This window comes from Symphalangus syndactylus, chromosome 2 (genome assembly GCF_028878055.3).
Source record: "Symphalangus syndactylus isolate Jambi chromosome 2, NHGRI_mSymSyn1-v2.1_pri, whole genome shotgun sequence".
NCBI lineage: Eukaryota > Metazoa > Chordata > Mammalia > Primates > Hylobatidae > Symphalangus > Symphalangus syndactylus.
Window position 1 is genome coordinate 77,841,258 of NC_072424.2, and position 20,583 is coordinate 77,861,840.

General features: G+C 40.2%; 1 protein-coding gene across 3 annotated transcripts in view; it reads right to left on the reverse strand.

Moving 5' to 3' along the window:
- MCHR2 (melanin concentrating hormone receptor 2) overlaps nt 1-19,994 on the reverse strand; it is a 70,090-nt gene extending 50,096 nt beyond the window's left edge. The window contains exons 1-2 of one of the 3 annotated variants that reach the window (XM_063633478.1): nt 19,908-19,956; nt 305-367 (exon numbers count right to left, since the gene is read on the reverse strand). The gene's annotated coding sequence lies outside the window, so the exon portion shown is untranslated. Of the gene's footprint in view, nt 1-304; nt 368-17,354; nt 17,451-19,907 lie in introns of those variants that run through there. The other 2 variants (XM_055259734.2, XM_063633476.1) reach the window with 2 other exon arrangements.
- Between the last annotated feature and the right edge of the window lie 589 nt (nt 19,995-20,583).

Sequence of the window (20,583 nt, forward strand, 5' to 3'; positions counted from 1 at the left end):
TTTTAAAGAATATTTTGTATAAAGAATCTCTCAATTCTTCAGTATGATTTCATTATATCTAGGGGCCATTTTCATCCAGGAAAACTCCCCCTAATTTTATAATGAAAGCCAATGCTAAATAAGATTAACTGCATAAAAACTCCTTTGCAAAAGCCCCCTTGCACTGTCTCTCCATCTGTGCTCATGTGGTACCTTTGGGTTGAACCCATCCATCCTGAATATTAAAGAAAAAAGTACTTTTTTTGATACTTTTCAAAGTATAAACTTTTTTCTCATTCCTTAAATTGCAAGTTTTGACACTTACTTGAAATATGACCCCAGAAAACAGGTCTTAAACAGTTGAGTCTTTTGGTAGCAAGATTATTTTCTTTAAAAAAAAACAGAGAACTTTATGCTTGTGAGGTTGGTGTTGAAAGAAGACTGACAGTGTCAGTTTAATGTATTCTGATTCACATCGTTCATCTATGTACACTGACATCTTCATACATAGACAATTTATTCATGATGACTAGGACAAGCAAAAGGAGAAATGCATTTAAAGAACGTTAGGCTTTTTAAAGCAAAAAGACAGTGTTAAGAAGTCTGAAAAGTGATAACAAAAAATATACGGCAAAGAGGGAGGAACATGATGCAGAGATTAAATGAAAAGACCTAACAGATGATGAGCTTACTTACATTGCAGTGATAATTTCATAGTTTTTTTTTTGTTGTTTTTGTTTTTTTTTTTTTTTTTTTTGAGACAGAGTCTCGCTCTGTCGCCCGGGCTGGAGTGCAGTGGCGCAATCTCGGCTCACTGCAAGCTCCGCCTCCCGGGTTCACGCCATTCTCCTGCCTCAGCCTCCGAGTAGCTGGGACTACAGGCGCCCGCCACCGCGCCCGGCTAATTTTTTGTATTTTTTAGTAGAGACGGGGTTTCACCGTGGTCTCGATCTCCTGACCTCGTGATCCGCCCGCCTCGGCCTCCCAAAGTGCTGGGATTACAAGCGTGAGCCACCGCGCCCGGCCAATTTCATAGTTTTGATTATTTTTTAACATAAACCCTAAAATAATTATCTTCAACTTATTTCAGTAAACAGTCATGATGATGAGATTAAGTGAACCGGTAAGCCAGCTTTTGGCTGCTTGTTTTGTTACTATTTTCAAGTTAAATATCAGGGAAAAAAAATCATCTGGGGAAAAAGCCTACTGCTAATGGAAAACCACTGAAGACAGTTCAGTAGTCACAATGTGCAAAATAGCACAATTACATTTACCTGTCAGCAATCCCCCCTCCATACACACAAGTTAAATATCAGGGAAAAAAATCATCTGGGGAAAAAGCCTACTGCTAATGGAAAACCACTGAAGACAGTTCAGTAGTCACAATGTGCAAAATAGCACAATTACATTTACCTGTCAGCAATCCCCCCTCCATACACACCTATGGATCCAGGTTTTATACATTTGCTCTCCAAGTTATGTCCCAACTAACTGGAGGATCTCATTTTTCACCTGATCCACCCATCTCCTTACATTCTATTCAACCTTTATTTGTGAAATGTCTATTTCAGTGATCTCCAGGCATACTCTATTTTATGTCATTCACTCACTTAACACACATTATAGTGTCTATAGCAAAGAATTTGGTTTAGTAATCTCTCTTAGTCTCAGGTTCCCCATTGGTAAAACAGTAATAATAACAGTAGCTATCTCATAGTGAGGTTGTGATGATTAATGTGATAATCCAAAAAAGTATTGAGAATAATGTATTCTAGTAAGTATTCAATTAATATCAGTTATTACAATAATCATCATGATCATCATTATGCACTGGATTTAGTTTACTGGGGGTATGGAACCCTGGGATGGAGAGGAGGTGGTAAGAACTGTAGGAATCAGTTGTGAACCAAGACAGGGCTGAGGTTAAGGCTGTCAGTTTTTAGTCCTTAATCTACAGGGAATGGGTTTTGAAACATAGCACCAGCTTTTAGTTCAAAACACTTCAGACAGTGAATAGAACCAGAGGAAAGTGGATCACTCCCATGATCCCATCTCTATATATTGATATTGTTTAGACAGCAGCTAGAATGACTGGATTTAGATATGGGGAAATTAGGCTTGGTCTCCTCTCATAGCTAGAAAGCAAGCTAGGGGTCATTCTACCTCTCACTTCTCAGTTGCCCACATATCTCTAAGTGATAAGGAGAAGCTAGACAGAAAAGACTAATGCAGTTTATCCTAATGAGGAATACACCATGAGTTGGTGATCACGATGTAAAATTACAGTCATATTGGCTGGGAATGTATCTTAAACATACTCACTACTTTGTTTCTGCCTCTTACCCACCTCCTTAGGATAAGTAGTGGCTAAACACTTAAATCAATATAGCTTAAACAACTGAACTTTATAATGTAATTCTTGACTGACAGAAAGGCACTTCACTTTTCAATCGCAAACATTCATAGCATCCTTCATTTGAATTGTTTTGCTAAGTGACCAGAGAGAAATTTCTATCTGCTGGAATGATGCAGGAATTGAATCTCACAGTTTGAGGGTGGGTATGCAGACAGTCAGGAGCAGGTGCAGGATTTGTGGATCTTTCAGCTTATACAACTAGGGGAAGGTCTTTAGGAAAAACACAAATTCACAAACACAAATATAAGGGCAAAAAAGATATGACAGATATGACAGCACATTACAAATTTTAAAAAGTTAAAAATATCCCAAAGATAAAATCCAGGAAAATAATATAGTATTTTGATTAACTGCCTAACAAACCTGTATCTTTCTTCAACATGTTTGGGTTGCATAATCTTTAGTTATCTCTTCAAATGACAATGATGATATAACATCCATTTCTGAACATCCAGTTCAGAATCTATAGCCTTAGGAAACTATGTGATTTTTGCGCAAGTCTCAACCTTTTTATGTCTGAGCATTTTCAGCCTATATGAAAATCAGCCATAATCTGGTGGGCACCAATTATGTGCAGCTTTGGGGCATCTCCAGGTGGCATTAGTGTCCTAGGAGATGAAGCCATGGATGGTGACTGATGGTGTGAAGGAGCAGGACTGCTGTAGGCCCCAGTTGTGTAGCCATAGTTGTGCCACAGCTTATCTCTCAAACCACCATCTATCTATGCCTTTTGGTCAAGCTATTCCAGGTGTGGCTGCTGCCAGCTAGACACATCTGTCTACTTTCATGGAGCACCACTTGTGGCTTTTTTACAGTGCTCCCCAGCTACCTCATGTTTGCCAATGCACCCACCTGGACCTCTAGGCATCTTCAAAACCCTGTCTCCTACTTCAGTTTACCTTCTGACACCTGCTTTTGCACCTTCCCCATTCAGCCCTGCATAGGAACTGCCTAAGCCTTGCTAAGGTAAGGCCTGCTGACTAGGAACCAGGGCCTACTGCTCAAATTCCAGTTTTGCCTGTAAGAAATTGACATCCTTTGCTGACATTCTTGCCTCACACACTTGCTGGCCCCTTGCCACAGATATTTTTGTCAGCAACTCATACATTCCACAGCATCAAAAGCAACCTTAGGCATACAGAGGCCAGAATGCCAATATTTACCTGACCTGCTGATTTTCTTTTGACTTCATTTTTATAACAAAGTTATATTTTAGTGGATTTGGTTTGGTAAAAGTAAATACTTAGCTTTTGATAAGCAACTGGGGTCTGAGATGCAGTCTGACATGTTATCCTACTTATTCGTGAATCACTCTCAAAATGTGTGCATAAAAGTTAATTTTCTTCTGTTCAAGCAATATCTAACATTTTAATTAGCATGTTCAAAATCTCCTTTGACCTTGAACTGTATTAGCTGGAAGGGAATGTTCTTTGAGGATTTAAAAAGAAGTTAGGGAGCTCAGACTCAAGTTCTATGCCTTCTAAGACCTATTAGATTCTTAGGAAAACTCCAGCTCATTATTTCGCTAGAGAACTTTTCACACATAGTTGGAGAGAAATTTTGAAGAAAATTTACTCTGCTTAGGAAGAACAGAAGAAAATGTACCCTGCTCCTGAGACTGTTCACAGGAGTTGTGATACCATACAGAGTAGGGCTGTATCATTACTTTCATGGGCTCCAGACACTTTTGTCTTTGTGAGCCCATTCCTCTGCAAAGAAAAAAAAGTCATATTTACCATTGCATTGGTATAAAGGCAAATGTACTCCAGGTTGGGGTACATTTATTTTTTTCCCTTCAGAATTTAAAAGAAATGTAAACATTTCCATTGGCCCCTAGAGGTCCTGTGGGTCCTGGGCATAATGGCTACTATGCCTAGTGGGTAAGTTGGTTCCACTTATTCTTATCCTTTAAAAAAAGGTAGCAAAGTTTTAAATTAAAAACTTGAAATGTCATGCTATTTCCTCAGCTTCAGAATTAAGAAGACTCATCTACTTAAAAACAAGGCTACTGCTAGCTAATTCGATCATAATAAAGTTTGCTAGATGATAAGTATAATTTATGATATTAATATTCAATCTTGGACCATATCACTGCTTTTCTGGAAACTAGTACAAACAATGTAAATACTTCGACTATGAGGTAAACTCAAAAATTATACCCACGAAGTGGGCAGGCATAGGGAAAAAACACTTCAAGAATCAATATAAACCGGGATCCCGACATGAATTGGCAAAGGTATAGAGGAATGCAAAGGAAGAAAGTGCAGCCGATGGGCCTCTCTGGCAGGGCCACAATCAGAGGCAAGGTAGGTTTCCACTTGATTAGCAGCATTTCAGCAGCTCCAAGGAGATGCCCCACCTCTTACTTATCTGACATTTAATTTAACTGAGAATGTAGACTTTCATCTCAATAGTACAAATGGTGCTTATAATGTGAAAACCCTTAAGATGAAGTACTGTATTCAATGCATGACACAGAATTAAGGACTGCCATCTGACTCTTCTCTGAAAGCAGGTTGTGTTAAGAGGACATTTCCTACACTTGCCCATCTTACAGAGTCTGGAAGAGGCTATGGGAGGTCAAGACAGTTTTTTTTTTTTTTTTTTTTTTTTTTGAGCCAGAGTCTTGCTCTGTCAGGCTAGAGTGCAGTGGCACAATCTCAGCTCACTGCCAGCTCCGCCTCCCGGGTTCAAGTGATTCTCCTGCCTCGGCCTCCCAGGTAGCTGGGACTACAGGTGCCTGCCACCACACCCGGCTAATTTTTTGTATTTTTAGTAGAGATGGGGTTTCACCGTGTTAGCCAGGATGATCTCGATCTCATGACCTTGTGATCTGCCCGCCTCAGCCTCCCAAAGTGCTGGGATTATAGGCGTGAGCCACCGTGCCTGGCCCAAGACAGTTCTTTAGAAGAAAAGCTCATCCATTAGCCCTCCCTGAAAGAGGATGATAGCATGTTGGGGGTGGCTAAAAAAGGCTAGGACACCAAAAAAATGTACCCTGCTTCACAGTTTGTGCTGCAGTCAATGTGAGATGGTTAGTGGGCTTTCAATTAGACGGTCCTATTCTGACGTTGGTTGGAGTACAGGCAGGGAAAGAACTGGGGAAAGGAAAAGGTGCCATGGCCAGTATTAGGCAAAGGGAATAAGCAGGTCTTCTGGTATGGCTGTGCAGGTTGTGCACTGCTCAAAGGTGCCACATCCAGGTGGAAGGAGGTGGGGCAGAGGGAGGTGGGTTGGATGGGGAATATCATTTACTTCATAGACATAATAGGTTGGTGTATTTATTAAAACAGTTTTTCAGTTGACAGTGGTAGAGCGTCTTGTTTTAATAAAATCAGCACATTATGCCCATTTTCTGACATGGAAGTCCAGTGACTTGGGAACACAGAGAGTCTCTAATTGGCAGAAAGGTCCAGAGAGGCAGCACTGTACACGCAAGGAAAGAATCTGTCCCAGCCTGAAAGAATCCCTGTACTTTGCTCACTGAGGGCAGGAGTCATGTTTTATTCATCTTTTTTATTTTTTCCTATCACCTAAGACAGCAGCACAGTATGCATGGTCCACTGAACTTCCCTACAACCACAGTAGCCACTAGCCACATGAGGCCACTAAGCACTTGCAATGTGGCTTGTCTGAATTGAGATGTGCAGTCAGTGTAAAATATGCACCTGATTTTGAAGACTAAGTATAAAAAATGTAAAAGAAATCCTTAATAATTACTTTGTATTGATTACACATGGAAATAAAATTTTTAATAGAATAGGTTAAATTAAATGTATTATTAAAATTGATTTCACCTGTTTCTTTTTACTTTTTAATGTGGCTACTAAAATATTTAAGATTACATATGTGATTTGTATTTTTTCCCCCTATTTGTCTTGGGCAAAGCTGCCTGGGAAAGCTGACTATAGACAATAGCCTTGACAGCAATTCATACAGTGATTATTTACATTGTTACTAACTTAATATCCTTTAATTAATATAATTCTGATTTACCTTATATCCCTTTTAAGAATTCCACGAGGAGGGATATTTAATAGGGTTAAAGAAGAAAATTTATGAAAAGTGTGTGCTCCTTTGCAGAGACAGTTAAATTAAGAAGAAAAAAATTTTTAAATGGCTTGGCACTTTGCTCAACTGATCTACAAGATTTTATTCGGTGAAGAGAGTTGTTTGTTGTTGAAATTTGCTAGCATTAAAGTACTCTCATGTGAACTTGGTGACACATGCTTGTTAAAGATCTTTGTTTAATTTGGTCATTTCAAGTTACATGATGATTATTCTGTTTTATGGTTTATAAATTAATGAGAAAGTAAACATTCTAAAAGCACAGTAGCACACTTGACTCCACCTGCTATGGCCTCTTGTTAAACACTAGTTCTCAGGTACACATACAAATTTTCCCAGCACCACAATCTCACCTATGGGGATGAGTGAGATGTTTTAAAAGAAGGCAATGTGCTCCACTGAATCTGGACTAAGCTCACTTTAAGGAAAAATAATCTTACTTGGGACCATCTGGTTGCCAGGTCAGGGCAGGCTGAGATGGAAGTTGTTTGTGCTAATGTCCTGGTTGGATCCAGTTCTGAGAGCCTGGCGGAAGCTATCAGAGGTCAAGATAATTCTGTAGAACTGTGGTTCATCCATTGGCCTCCTGAGAGGCAGGGAAGAGCTGTCCAAATAGTCAATGGGATGGACTTGAGAAACTTCATGTGAAAGCATATGTGTGTGTGTGTGTGTGTGTGTGTGTGCTCACATACATGCGCTCAAGTGCGTGAGAGTGACAGAGAGAGACAGAAAAAAAATTTTCAAGATATAACCTTTCCAAGGACTAGATACTACCATTGGCAAAAAAATACCCTCTATATTGGGATTTTCACTTCTGAATCAAATCATGGATGACTTAAAACTGGGAGCGAGGTATTTCATAGCAATGAGAATGTGGAATAATTTTGTATTCTGCCAATATTCAGTGCTCCACTGACAGGTACTGATTACATGAAACCAGCTCCAGAAACATCAAAGAAAAGATGTATCCATTCAGACACTGCAATCCCAGAAGGATGCATGAAAATATTAGCATTCATTTCTGCTGCAGGTTTTATGATAAAAAGTTATTACATATTTGAGTGGATGTCAAAGCAGGGTTGCAAATTTAACAAAGGAAAAATCCTTAGATAATCTTCATGTCTTTCAAATAGGTCAAATGCTTATAAAGAGACATTTTACTTTGACAATCAGTAATCTACCACAGTAAAAATAAGCATCTAGAGGTTTTTCTGTCAATCCTTTTGCTTATTAATTAATTATTATTATTGTTGTTACTATTTTTACTTTAAAAGTACAGATTGTCCTATGCTGTGGTCCAAATATTAACGTAGCAATCCTATGTCTATCATGTAACATTCTAGATTGAAGGCAAAAAACAAAGATGTCTTATTAGAGTTGAGATAAAATTGACTGGTACTTTTCTGCTAAACACTTCCCTGTGGGGTAAGTGTTTCAAGCACAAAGAAGAGGGTGGCCATAAGAAAAAACATGTTTCACTACTGGACAATGGCTTGTGACTGGAGCTGTTTTCCAGTCACTGGAGTCCGGCCTCTGGGAAAATCCTTTTTCTCTGTGGGGATCTGGCCAGTGGTATGGTGGTTAAACATAGAGATGTTGGGACTGAATCCAGGTTCTACCCTACAGGGATTGAGAATGGGGTCAAATTCATTAACCTCTTTTGTAACCTCAGTTTCCTATTTGTTTAATGGGAATAATATAACCCATTGCATAAGGCTGTTGTGAGGATGTAAGGCAGCTGGCACACAGCAACTGGGAAATGAGTGTTGGTTACCATTGCTGTTACTATTAATTTCATATCTGTGCTTTCTCTCATGTTCTCTCTGCATGAAAGTCTCTTTCCCTCCTTGTTGATGTGGAAAGCTCTTCTTTTCAGAAATGGCTCACCTCTAAGAAACAGTCAGTGATTAATTCCAGCTCTGTAAGTCTCCCCTTTCTGTATACTCTCAGGCTTTATACATACCTCATAATTATTAGTTGTGTGTTTACATGCACTTCCCCAAAACTGCTAGTGACTGTAAACATTTAGTGTAAGCTCAACACAATGCTTGTCGACTGAGGTGATGGTTTTACTCTCCAACCCTTTATCCCTCCCGACAACTTCCCACATATCTTGCATCTAATTCCATATTCTAGATACTGATTTCACATCTCCCTAAACCCCCCGCTCCCTACCTGTCTCTGTTCTATTCAGATGGAACTTCAGGTTTTCCTCCTCGCAGCTTCATTGCTTCCTTTATTACTTCTCACTGCAGTTTATGGCAGCCTTGTCTCCCACTTCGACAAAATTACTTCTCAGTCTTTTGTGGTCCGTTTCAAATCTGCCTCCTAAATTAAGCCTCAGTTAATGACTCACATCAGCCCACCTTCCCCAACCCTACTCAGAATGGCTGTTCAGAAATCTAACATTGATATATGAAAGAATTTTAATTGGGGCTGGGCATGGTGGCTCACGCCTGTAATCCCAGCCCTTTGGGAGGCTGAGGCGGGCAGATCACTTGAGGTCAGGAGTTCAAGACCAGCCTGGGCAATATGGAGAAACCCTGCCTGTACAAAAAAAAAAAAAAAAAAAAAAATTAGCCAGGTGTGGTGGTGCACATCTGTAGTCTCAGCTACTCAGGAGGCCGAGACAGAAGGATCGCCTGAGCCTGGGAGGTGGAGGTTGCAGTGAGCTGAGATTGCACCACTGTACTCTAGCTTGGGCAACAGAGTAAGACCTACTTTCCAGAAAAAAAAACCACACCCAATTTTAATTGGGGTGCTAATATAGGTGCCATATGAGTTGGGTGGATGAACTCTTGATGGGGAAGTGGCTTTTTCCATTTCTCCCTAAACCTCTGATGCAGGCTGATCAAATTGAGCACTCAAACATTAGACGTTAGGGAAAGAAGTTACTATTTAGATGCTGAGACAAATGGAAAGTGACACTAGATGCTCCCTTTCTCCCTTTTGGACTCAAGACAGAGCACTGTCTTGGTGAGAGTGGTCTTTCTTAAGGTATATGTGGCTGGTGCCAGCCATGATGTTTTTGTTTTTTTGTTTTGTTTTGTTTGTCTTGTTATTATTAGAGTCAGGGTCTTGCTCTGCTGCCCTGGCTGGAGTGCAGTGGTGCAATCATGGCTCACTGCAGCCTCAACTTCCCAGGCTCAAGTAATCCTTTCACCTCAGATTCCTGAGTAGCTGGGACTTCAGGAGTGCACCACCATGCCCAGCTAATTTCTTTTTTTTTGTTTGTTTGTTTTTTGGTGGTATTTTTGTAGAGACAGGGTTTTACCATGTTGTCCAGGTTGGCCTCAAACTCTTGGGCTCAAGTGATCCTCCATCCTTGGCCTCCCAAAGTGCTGGGATTACAGGTGTGAGCCACCATGCCCAGCCCCTGCCATGGGGTTAGTAACAACTTTTGGAAAAGAATTGTTTTCACTCTTGAGTCCTTATACTTAGATGTTTGTCTATAGAGGATGTCACAAGCAGAATTAGGTCTCAAAAAGCCAAATATGCATGTCACTCATCTTTCCTTTTACTAGGCCCTATACATACTATTTTTTACATGGACCTGCCCACTACTCTGAACTTTCTGAAGCAAGCCTGATTCCAGTTGTTCCCCAAAAAAGAATTTGAAATTGTCACACTCAAGCTTTTGCCTCACCACTCTAATAAAACCATTGTTTTCAAGGTTACTTAATCTTATTGTTGGCTAAATCCAAGTAATTCTTCTTTGTCCTTATTTTAGTTGGTTTCCTGGCAACATCCAACATCATTGAATATTTCTTCCTCGAAACACTCTCTTCTCTTGACTTCCTTGACATGATGCTCACCTGTTATTAACAAAGTGTGCCTATGTTTGCATTTATCGGATACACCTTTGCCTATATTTTTATTTTTCAACCTTTCTGAACTGTCTTATTTAAGGGATGTTTCTTATCTACAGCATAAGGGTTGGATATTCCATTATAAGCCAATCTGAAGTTATTTTTCTATAATAGAGATAGAATTTAACTCCTTTACATCTATCATAATGACAGATATGTTTGTTTTTAACTCTGGAAGGAAGGATTGGACTCTTTACAAGGGGCTTCTGATTAGGTATCCTTTAGCTGGTAGGTGAATCATTTCATAATAAAGAAGTTCAGAAGTATTTCATATTTTGTCTTCTGTTATACACACATACATGCACATACACATATATACATACATATATATACACTTATACATGAAAGAGAAACATTTATTTCTCTACATTTTTCACTGTATCTTTTTGTTTTTTAACAATGTTTAGGAAAATGTATATTTTTGTTTTATAGGTTACATTTGTTTAATTTTACATGCTACTTTCAGACTTTAATTCTTTAGATAATATCTTTTAGTTCTTTCATATGTGACTCACCACATACACAGAATTTTTAAAAACCCTATGGTCACATCAATAGATGCAGAAAAAGCATTCCGTAAAATCTAGCATCCCTTCATGATAAAAACCCTCAAAAAACTAGGCCTAGAAGGAACTTACTTCAAAATAATAAGGGTTACATATGGCAAACACATAGCCAAAATCATAGTGAATGTGGAAAAGTTAAAAGCATTCCCCCTTAGAACTGGGACAATACAAGGATGCCCACTTTCACCACTACTATTCAAACATAGTACTGAAAGTCCTAGCTGGGGCAAGCAGGCAAGAGAAAGAAATACAAGTCATTCAATCAGAAAAAAGTAAGTTGAATTATTTCTGTTTGTTGATGATATGATCTTATGCCTAGAAAACCCTAAGGACTCCTTGAAGAGACTCCTAGATTTGATAAATGACTTTAGTAAAGTTTCAGAATACATAATCAATGTACAAAAATTAGTAGCATTTCTATACAAATAATGATCAAGCTGGGAACCAAATCAAGAACTCAATCCCATTTACAATAGCTACCAAAATAAAATAAAATACCTAGGAATAGATTTCACCAAGGAGTTAAAAGATCTCTACAAAAAGAACTGCAAAACACTGATGAAAGAAATTAGAGAAGACACAAACAAATGGAAAAGCATCCTATGCTCATGAATTGGAAGAACCAGTATCATTAAAATGACCATACTGCCCAAAACAATCTACAGATTCAATGAAATTCCTATCAAATTACCAGTATAATTCTTCACAGAATTGGAAAAAGCAATGCTAACATTCATATGAAACCAAAAAAGAGTCCGAATAGCCAAAGCATTCCTAAACAAAAAAGAATAAATCTAGAGGTATCACATTACCTGACTTCAAATTATACTATGGCTATAGTAACCAAAACAGCATGATGCTGGCATAAAAACAGACACATAGATCAATGGAACAGTACAGAGAACCCAGAAATAAAACCACATACCTCTACAACCAATAATCTTTGACAAAGTTGACAAAAACATACACTGGGGAAGTACACGCTATTAAATAAGTGGTACTGGGAAAATTGAATAGTCATATGCAGAAGAATGGAATTGGACCCATATCTCTCAGCATATACAAAAGTTAATGTAAAATTGATTAGACTGAAGTGTAAGACCTGAAACTACAAAAATCCTAGAAGAAAACCTAGGCAAAACTATTCTGGACATTGGCCTAGGCAAAGAATTTATGACTAAGTCCTCAAAAAGAAATGCAACAAAAACAATAGGCAAATGGGATTTAATCAAACTAAAAAGCCTTTGTACATCAAAAGAAATAATCAACAGAGTAGACAGACAACCTACAGAATAGGAGAAGATATTTGCAAACATTGCATCTGACAAAGGGCTAATATTTAGAATCTACAAGGAACTGAAACAAATCAACAGGAAAAAAACCAAATAACCCTATTAAAAAGCAAGCAATGGATATGAACAGACATTTTTCAAAAGAAGACATACAAATGGCCAAAAAACATATGAAAAATGCTCAATATCACTAATCATCAGAGAAATGCAAATTAAAACCATAATGAGATACCATCTTACACCAGCCAGAATGAATATTATTAAAAAGTCAAAAATCAACAGATATTGGGAAGGATGCAGAGAAAAGGAATACTTACACATTGTTAGTGGAAATGTAAATTAGTACAACTTTACAGAAAACGGTATGAAGATTTCTCAAGGAAGTGAAAAAAGAACTACCTTTGATATAGTAATCCTATCACTGGGTATCTTCCCCCAAAAAAGAAATCATGTATCAAAAAGACTCCTACACTTGTATGTTTATCTAATGCTGTTTACATTAGCAAAGTCATGCAGTCAACCTAAGTGTCCATCAACTGATGGGCAGATAAAGAAAATGTGGTATATATGTATACTATGGAATCCTACTCAGTCATAAAAAATAATGAAATAATGTCTATGGCAACATAGATGGAACTGGAGGCCATTATTCTAATTGAAATGACTTGAAACAGAAAGTCAAAAACCACATATTCTCACTTATAAGTGGGAGCTAAACAATGGGTACAGAGAGGAATAATAGACACAGAGATTCCAAAAGGTGGGAAGGTGGGAGGCGGGTGAGGGATGAAATAATTCCTACTGGGTACAATATATCCTATTTGGGTGATAGGTACACTAATAGCCCCAGACTTCACCACTATGAAATATATCCATGTAACACAACTGCACATGGACCCTGTAGTATATAAAAATATAAAAAAGGAAATGATAACATCGGCATATTTCCCCTTCCTTGCTTTTTTCTTCTGGCCCTCCACTGCTCAATTTTGGTCAACAAATTATATTTTTAGTTTTAGCTTTGTACATTTTAATGTTCTTATACTCTATTTTATTGTGTTTGTTGTGTTGTGTTGTGTTGTATTTATTTGTTTATTTTTTGAGACGGAGTCTTGCTCTGCTGCCCAGGCTGGAGTGCAGCGGCATGATCTCGGCTCACTGCAACCGCCACCTCCTGGGTTCAAGCAATTCTTCTGCCTCAGCCTCCCAAGTAGCTCGGATTACAGGTGCATGCCACTGCACCTGGCTAATCCTTATACTTTAAATACTTGTTTTGTAAGGTTGAATAATATATCCTTTGACTCAGATATATTACACGAGGCCATAAGTGAATTTACACTACCTTCTTTCCCTCTTCCTCTTCCAGTTTTGGATAGGTATGTAATTAAAATTTTTCACAGCATATAGTATGCCATCTAAATCCCCACCCTTGCTTTAGGATTAGTTCTACAATTAAACACATTCCATGCTCGCTGCCGTTGTTTTTGCTTTGGGTTAAGGAATTTGTCAAAAACTATACAAAAATTAGATAACAGAGTCAGGATTTAAACCAAAGTTTGACATAACATTCCATGCTTTTTCCACTACATTATGCTTCTTCCGACGGTCTACATACACACACATACAGACATATGCTTAAACTACACTGAAAGCAAAAGAGATCAAAACAGTACACAGAAAAAGTAAGCAAAATATAAGAAATTAAGAGTTAAAAAACAAAAAAAATTGAAATAAATGGATAAACATATAAAAGTGACTGAAGTCACTTCATTAGCACCCCAAAATAAACACTTTTAAAATTTATCAAGTGGGCACAAAAGGTTATTTTTTTTATTGATAAGATTGGCAGGCCAATATTGAAAGAAAAGAAAAGGAAACAAGAGACCAACAAGTCTATAGAGGGTTAATCATTTTTTCAAAAAGGCTTTAAAACAGGAGGCTAAGTTAAAAATCATTAGGGATTATTTGCGTCTCTGGAACTAAGGCAGCCATAGACTTCAGAATATTTAACTCATTTGATGCCTCAAGGGATGGATTCATTGCAAGAGTTTCCTGATTTGGTTCTCTATGGCTCATGTGTAAATCATTTGGGTTGTCTTCAACTGTCAGTTTCAGAAGACCCAGCCCTAAATAGCTTAAACATAACAGTGAAGTCCATAGGGTGGACTTTCACAGGGGAAGACAGGGTGGTACTTTCAAGATTGCTCATTTCAGTGGCCTAATGGTGACATCAGAGTCCAGGTCTTTTCCTTCTTTTCCACTGCAGCTATCCTCAGTATACAAATCTTTTCCGACGATGGTCCCCACAGGGATGCCAGATGATTACAGCAGCTAGTCCTCATCCTCATGTAAGCACAATAAAAGCCAGAAAGGACCATCCCTTCTTTGTGGACATTTTAAAGAAAGTGCAGTCCTTTCCCAGCAGCCTCTTTTGCACACTGGCCCACAAGTATCAACGGCTGGAATTGTGTCACATGCTCTTTGCCAAACCAATCATTGCATTGGTAGGAGGAGTGCAATTACAGTAATTGGTCTAAAATAATCTCAGTTCATCCCCCCACTCACAGGGCTAGAAATGGACACAGACTTGCCTGAAACTCAGAGCCAACCAAACTCAAGGCAAGGAAAAACGAGATAATCAATCAACAACATTTGTCATAGGTAAAAATAGAACAGAAAGACCTTCCTTTTACCCTCTACCTCTCACTTTTGAACATTCTTAAATACTATGGAGGATTAGCAGACACATCACTCCATCTTTTTTACGTGCATCTTCTAATAGTTGATTGTTACCGGGCACAAGTTGCTACCAGCAGGCATATAACTTTTTCCATATAATGAATGGCACACTGGGTTTCTCTTCCAGAATGGCCATCAGGTAGTATTTATTTATGACTAATGTTAGCTTCTCAAGGCTGTTATGAGTCAATTAAGAGACCAGCCTGAATGTCTCCATGAGCTAAATGGATAGTTACCCACACGCATGTACATAGTCATACTTATGAAAACACCTATGACTCCTATGAGAAAAATAAATATTAAACACAGGTTAAGAACAAGCACTTCCAATGGCTGAAAGAGGGTTTAAGATCATATGAAATACACCACAGGTTTAAAATTACTACCTACCAGGAGGATCACTTGAGCCCAGGAGTTTGAGGTTACAGTGTGCTAAGACTGTGCAAGTGCACTCTAGCCTGGGCGACAGAGCATGACCCTGTATCAAATTAAAAAAAAAATTATTGCCTAGATTTTCATGAAGGAAGACATGAAAACCAAGATAAAGAGGTAAAGTACCAATTTTAAGCAAGATTTATAGAATGTTTGTAATGTGCCAGATACTGTATTAAGTACCTTATGTACATTACCTCATTTAAAGTTCACAGTCAGATCAAAGGCAAAACTACTATTATCTTCATTTTGCCAAAGAGAATACCGAGGCTAAGAGGGTAAGGATATTGCTCAGGTTCCTCTGTAAGTGAGTGGTAGGGCCAAAAATCAAACCCAGTTTTGTCAGGCTCTAAAACTATGTGTTGACCTTTGACCTCTACCCTGAGAAGACGATGGGAACAATGGTCCCCCTGAAATGTTTCCTCTCTCTTTAGGGTCCCAAACTGCTCCTGAAGAGCTACATAGACCTTGTTTAATAAGTCATCAATGCTGCTTGAAAGAATCAAGAAATATTTTGAGAACATTACATAAGTCTCTGATACAGAGGCTCTCTATAAAGAACAAACTGTACTCACCTTCCACTTTTTGAAAATATAAAATATTTTAGGCAGAATTTATGCAATGAAATGCCTTAATAGTACACAATTTTATAACATTTTTATTTGAAAAAATGTTTTTATATGTGCTCCGTGAAATAATCTCCCTCAAAGAGAGCAGCTTCTTTTAAATTTCCGAAGAATTTTAGTTGGAGAAAAAATTCACCTAGATTTTTTTAAGTAGCAATATATAATCTTTTTACATTTCTAAGATTAAAAGGCATTTTCAACCAAGTAAACTTGCAAGTTCATTGGCTTTAAAAAACAAAACAAAAACTAAATTCCATCTTAATGAAAGTGAGCAGAGCATTGTAAACAAATTAGCTCAATTATTTAGAAGGTTTGGGATGTCAGGTATATTTAGAACAAGGTGGGACCCAGGTGATGAGATTTCAGTGTTTTGCAACCTTACATTAAAATTGGAGTAATGAGCTACTAAATGTGTCAGACTTGAGTTCAGCACAGCAAAAGCTTTGCCAGTATTTTACATGCTTAATACAAATCCCAAAGATAAAACTTTTTCTCATAAAACGTGGTTTCCATCTATGTCTCTCTGAATGTTAAGAGTTATAGGATAAACACACTATTTACCCTGTATGTGTGCGTGTGTATTCATTTACTTCAACGATGATCTGATAATCATGCCAGAAGCTAGTATTCAAGAGAAACTTTATTAGTCCTGAGAGTATAGAAAGATTTAAAAATGTATGTTAATTAAGTAAAATGTACGGTAAAGTTATTTGGAACTGTATTTAATGGAATACACAATTGTTACTGAGCTGCATGGCAATTAGCTGTAAGTCATAAGAAATTTACCAAAGACTGTCATTTCATCAGCATTAATTTTACACAATCTAATTTTTAAAAACTTTTCTGTAATCATAAACTTTTCCCTGGATAAAAGCCGTTTGCATAATTCTGTCTCCTCTTCTCTCTGCCTCTCTCTACATTTTTTTTCTTATCTTCCTGCCCTTCACCAAGACAGAGGAGCCCCAATCCTGGACCCTGCCCAAGGCCTCAGTGTCCACCTCTCCTCCTTCCCACCCTGATCAGGGTATCAGCTGCTTGGAAGCTCCAGGCCCTCGGTTCTTCAGACCTCAGAGCCACATCTAGTATGTCCTTAGATATGCATCTCCTGCTTTATTTGGAGGGGTCTTTATGACATTCCCAATAATGTTGGGATGGGACAGAAAGAAGAAACCCAGGCATGTAGTGAAAGGGTGGTAACCCCGGGGAGAGAAAGGGCATATGCCAATGGTTCTGAAATTGTAGCATCGAACAGTTTGGGGTCAGAGGAGTGAGAAGGTGCGGGCATGGAGATAAAGAGTGGGGAAAAGAGGGGAGCAGAGCAGCCTGTGGGGCCCAGGACCTCCACAGGAGACCCTAGCGGTGAATACCTGCTCTCCAGGCACAGCTTCTGGAAGATTTAGCCTCAGTGCATCCTCCTCAGGGAAGCTGGGAGACAGATGGAGCTGGAGGACAGAGCTGCTTGGGCTTTTCCTGACAGCCCTCACCAGCAAAGCATACTGGCCTTCCTAGAAGAATTTGATAAATTTGGACCTAATCTTGGCTCTGTCATTTTTAGCAGTGTGACTTTAGGTAGTCACCAACCCGTCTGAGCCTCAGTTTCCCCATAGGTGAGGTAAGAATAATACTCTCTACATAATTATCGTGAGGATTTAATGAAACGAAGCATCTGAGGCTGGGGCGTGGTGGCTCACGCCTGTTAATCCCAGCACTTTGGGAGGCCGAGGCGGGTGGATCATGAGGTCAGGAGATCAAGACCATCCTGACCAACATGGTGAAACCCTGTCTCTACTAAAAATACAAAAAATTAGCTGGGCGTGGTGGCGGGCGCCTGTAGTCCCAGCTACTCTGGAGGCTGAGGCAGGAGAATGGCGTGAACCCGGGAGGCGGAGCTTGCAGTGAGCAGAGACCGCGCGACACTGCACTCCAACCTGGGCGACAGAGCGAGACTCTGTCTCAAAAAAAAAAAAAAAAAAAGAGAAAAAGAAAAAAGAAATGAGGCCTGCGAACATTGCCTGAAACAGAGCAGGCTTTTGACAAAAGTGTTTTTCTTTTCTTCAGCCCTGAGGCATGAAGAAGATTCTTCTTCTCATTTCCAGCTTTGCTCTAATTTCCCCAGGTGTATATATTTCATTTCATTTCTGAGAATCAGAGTGTTAAAAATAAATGCATAAGGGATTGGAGGTGAGTAAATTGGAGGCTGAATAAGTGATAGCTTGGGTTTCTTCCAGCTGGGTTGAAGGAAGAGGAGTCATGTTGGGTGAGGGGGTGTCACTGCAGAAGGCAGCGGCATCCCGGCATCTTCAGGGCACAGGGACATTTTCCATCCCTTGTGGAGTGGGAGCTGTGACTGTCCCTTGCAGGGCATCTAGGACCTCTGATTAGACACTGTCCTGAGCCATAGTTCTAATGGGCGTCCAAAGGTCCTGTGAAGGGGAAGGCTCCCTCCCGCACACCTGACTCTAGGACTAAAGTGCTAGGCTGGGGAGTTTGGGGGTCTGGTAGGATAATTGCTGCCTCTTATGCATTTAGCCCACGACTTGGGTTAAATCTACAGGCTCGCCTCTCAAAATAGACACTGGACTTAGCAGTATACACAACAGACCTCCCCTCAAAATCTATTTCTAGTTTTTGAGGAGAGCCAGGCCGACACTAAAAATGAAATTGGTTCTCTCACAGCATCTTGGACCTGTAGGATTGTTCCTGGCTTCTCTTTACAGTGCCTGGTGGCTTCTCCTTCCCTATTCAATCTCTGTTTAACTATCTACATTAATATTTTAGAAACATTCTGTGGCCTGTGCATTGGTGGTACTTTATTCCCCAGGCTTGAAAAACTTTTTTCTTGTAATTGGAATGCTTTGTGCAGTCTGATAGTCTGTGTTAGGCCAAGAGTCGAATAACATTGCCCTTGTAATTATCTTGTCATAGCCATAAGACAGTAAGTGCGGGCATGTCTGCTCTGCAAAAGGCCAATTCAATTGTGACATTAAACATATGCTGTGATCCAAATGAAACACAAATAATGGGTTACCAACCCAATCCGGTCATTTCCAGCCAGTCAGCATCCCCACCCCCCCATCTCTACCCACTAAGTTATACTAACAAACAGTTTATTATTTAAGTAGAAAAATGCATTATTAAGAAGTTAGAAAACATTCATTGAAAACAGACTGCCTCCGCATTTGCGCTAAGTTCTATGAAATTAGAACTGCGCATTCCTCAAATCCAGACGATTTCATGTTCATGCCTGATTCTTTAGTGGTAGCTTCAGGGCCATTTTAATAAGAAGATTCCACCTCAAACAAAGATATTAGGCTTTGGGGTAAAGCCTCATTAAAAAATACAAGAAGCACATTTTTAGAAAGAAGTTTTCAAAGGCTGTCAGAAGCCCCAGCTGAGTTGCAAAGGGCCTAGGCTACCTCCTGCCTCCTCTCCCCAGTTCTCTGACAGCTGCTGACTTCCCTAGGGCCACTGAGGAGTTCAGATGACCTGACCGTGCAGGAGTCCAGTGACAGAGGAATAATATTAACTAAGTTAACTAAGCGGGAAGGGGGGCTTCACAGAAGGCCGTCCGGAGGCGCGTACAGGGGACACGGGGATCTACCTGGAGGAAGAACTGAATTTGTCTTTTCTAGTTCAAAAAAGGCTTCCCGAACTCTTAGCAAACAAGCCAGTGATCGCCTCCTCGCCTTCGCCACTTCAGTTCAGCCTCTTTAGTCCCCATGGAGAGCCGGTATGAACTAGTCCCGCGCGCTCCAGCGGTCTCGGTCGGGGCCGCTGCTTCCCGGAAAGCCACTCCCTTTTTCTTTTCCCACCTGTGTTTCCATTTTCTTTGCTGAGTGTGAAACCAGCCGGCCACCCAGCCGGCCACCCACCCGCCCCGCTCCGTCTCGTAGGTGCCTCCACAGAGCCAAACTTTGTACCTTCTGGGGATGGAGGGGGATCCGCAAACAATCAGACACTACCGGCGAGCCAGCCCCGGGGAGGGGCGACTGGTGGAGCAGGCGCCAGACCTTTCCTGGCGCGCAGCTCACGGGCCCTGGGGCGCGCCCACGCCAGAGCCCGGCCCTCGCGCGGCTGCCCGCGGGGCGTCACCTGGGTGTTCGCGTCCTCCTCGCGCGGCGGACAGCCCGGGCGCCCTTCCTCTCTGCGGGACTGCAGGTCTATCCGATAAGCGCGCGTGGCCAAAAACGGCTCGCAGCGGGTCCCAGCAGACGGAAGGTGGGGGAGGTGTGCGAGGGTCCCTGAGACAGGTCGGGAGCCAGCCCTACCTCCGTTTCCAAAGAGAGGGTCAAGGCACAGGAACAGCCGAACGCCCGAACCAGCGGAGTTACCTTTGCCACTTCATCCAATCCGAACATCGGGTGCATCGTGCTCTTTTCTAGGAGCGTGGGGTGCCTTCGCGAATAAAATCTGAAGGCATCTCTGCTCTCGCGGAACTTGTTTTTTCTTATTTTCAAGTGCTTATCTTGACTCTGGTAGTCACTAAAGTTCCTGTGAACATTTGTAGGTGTTTTCGGCCAAGCAGTAATAGAAACTCGACCTTCATTTTATATGAACAAATGTTTATTGATGTACCAAAGGTTTAAAGGAAGGGAA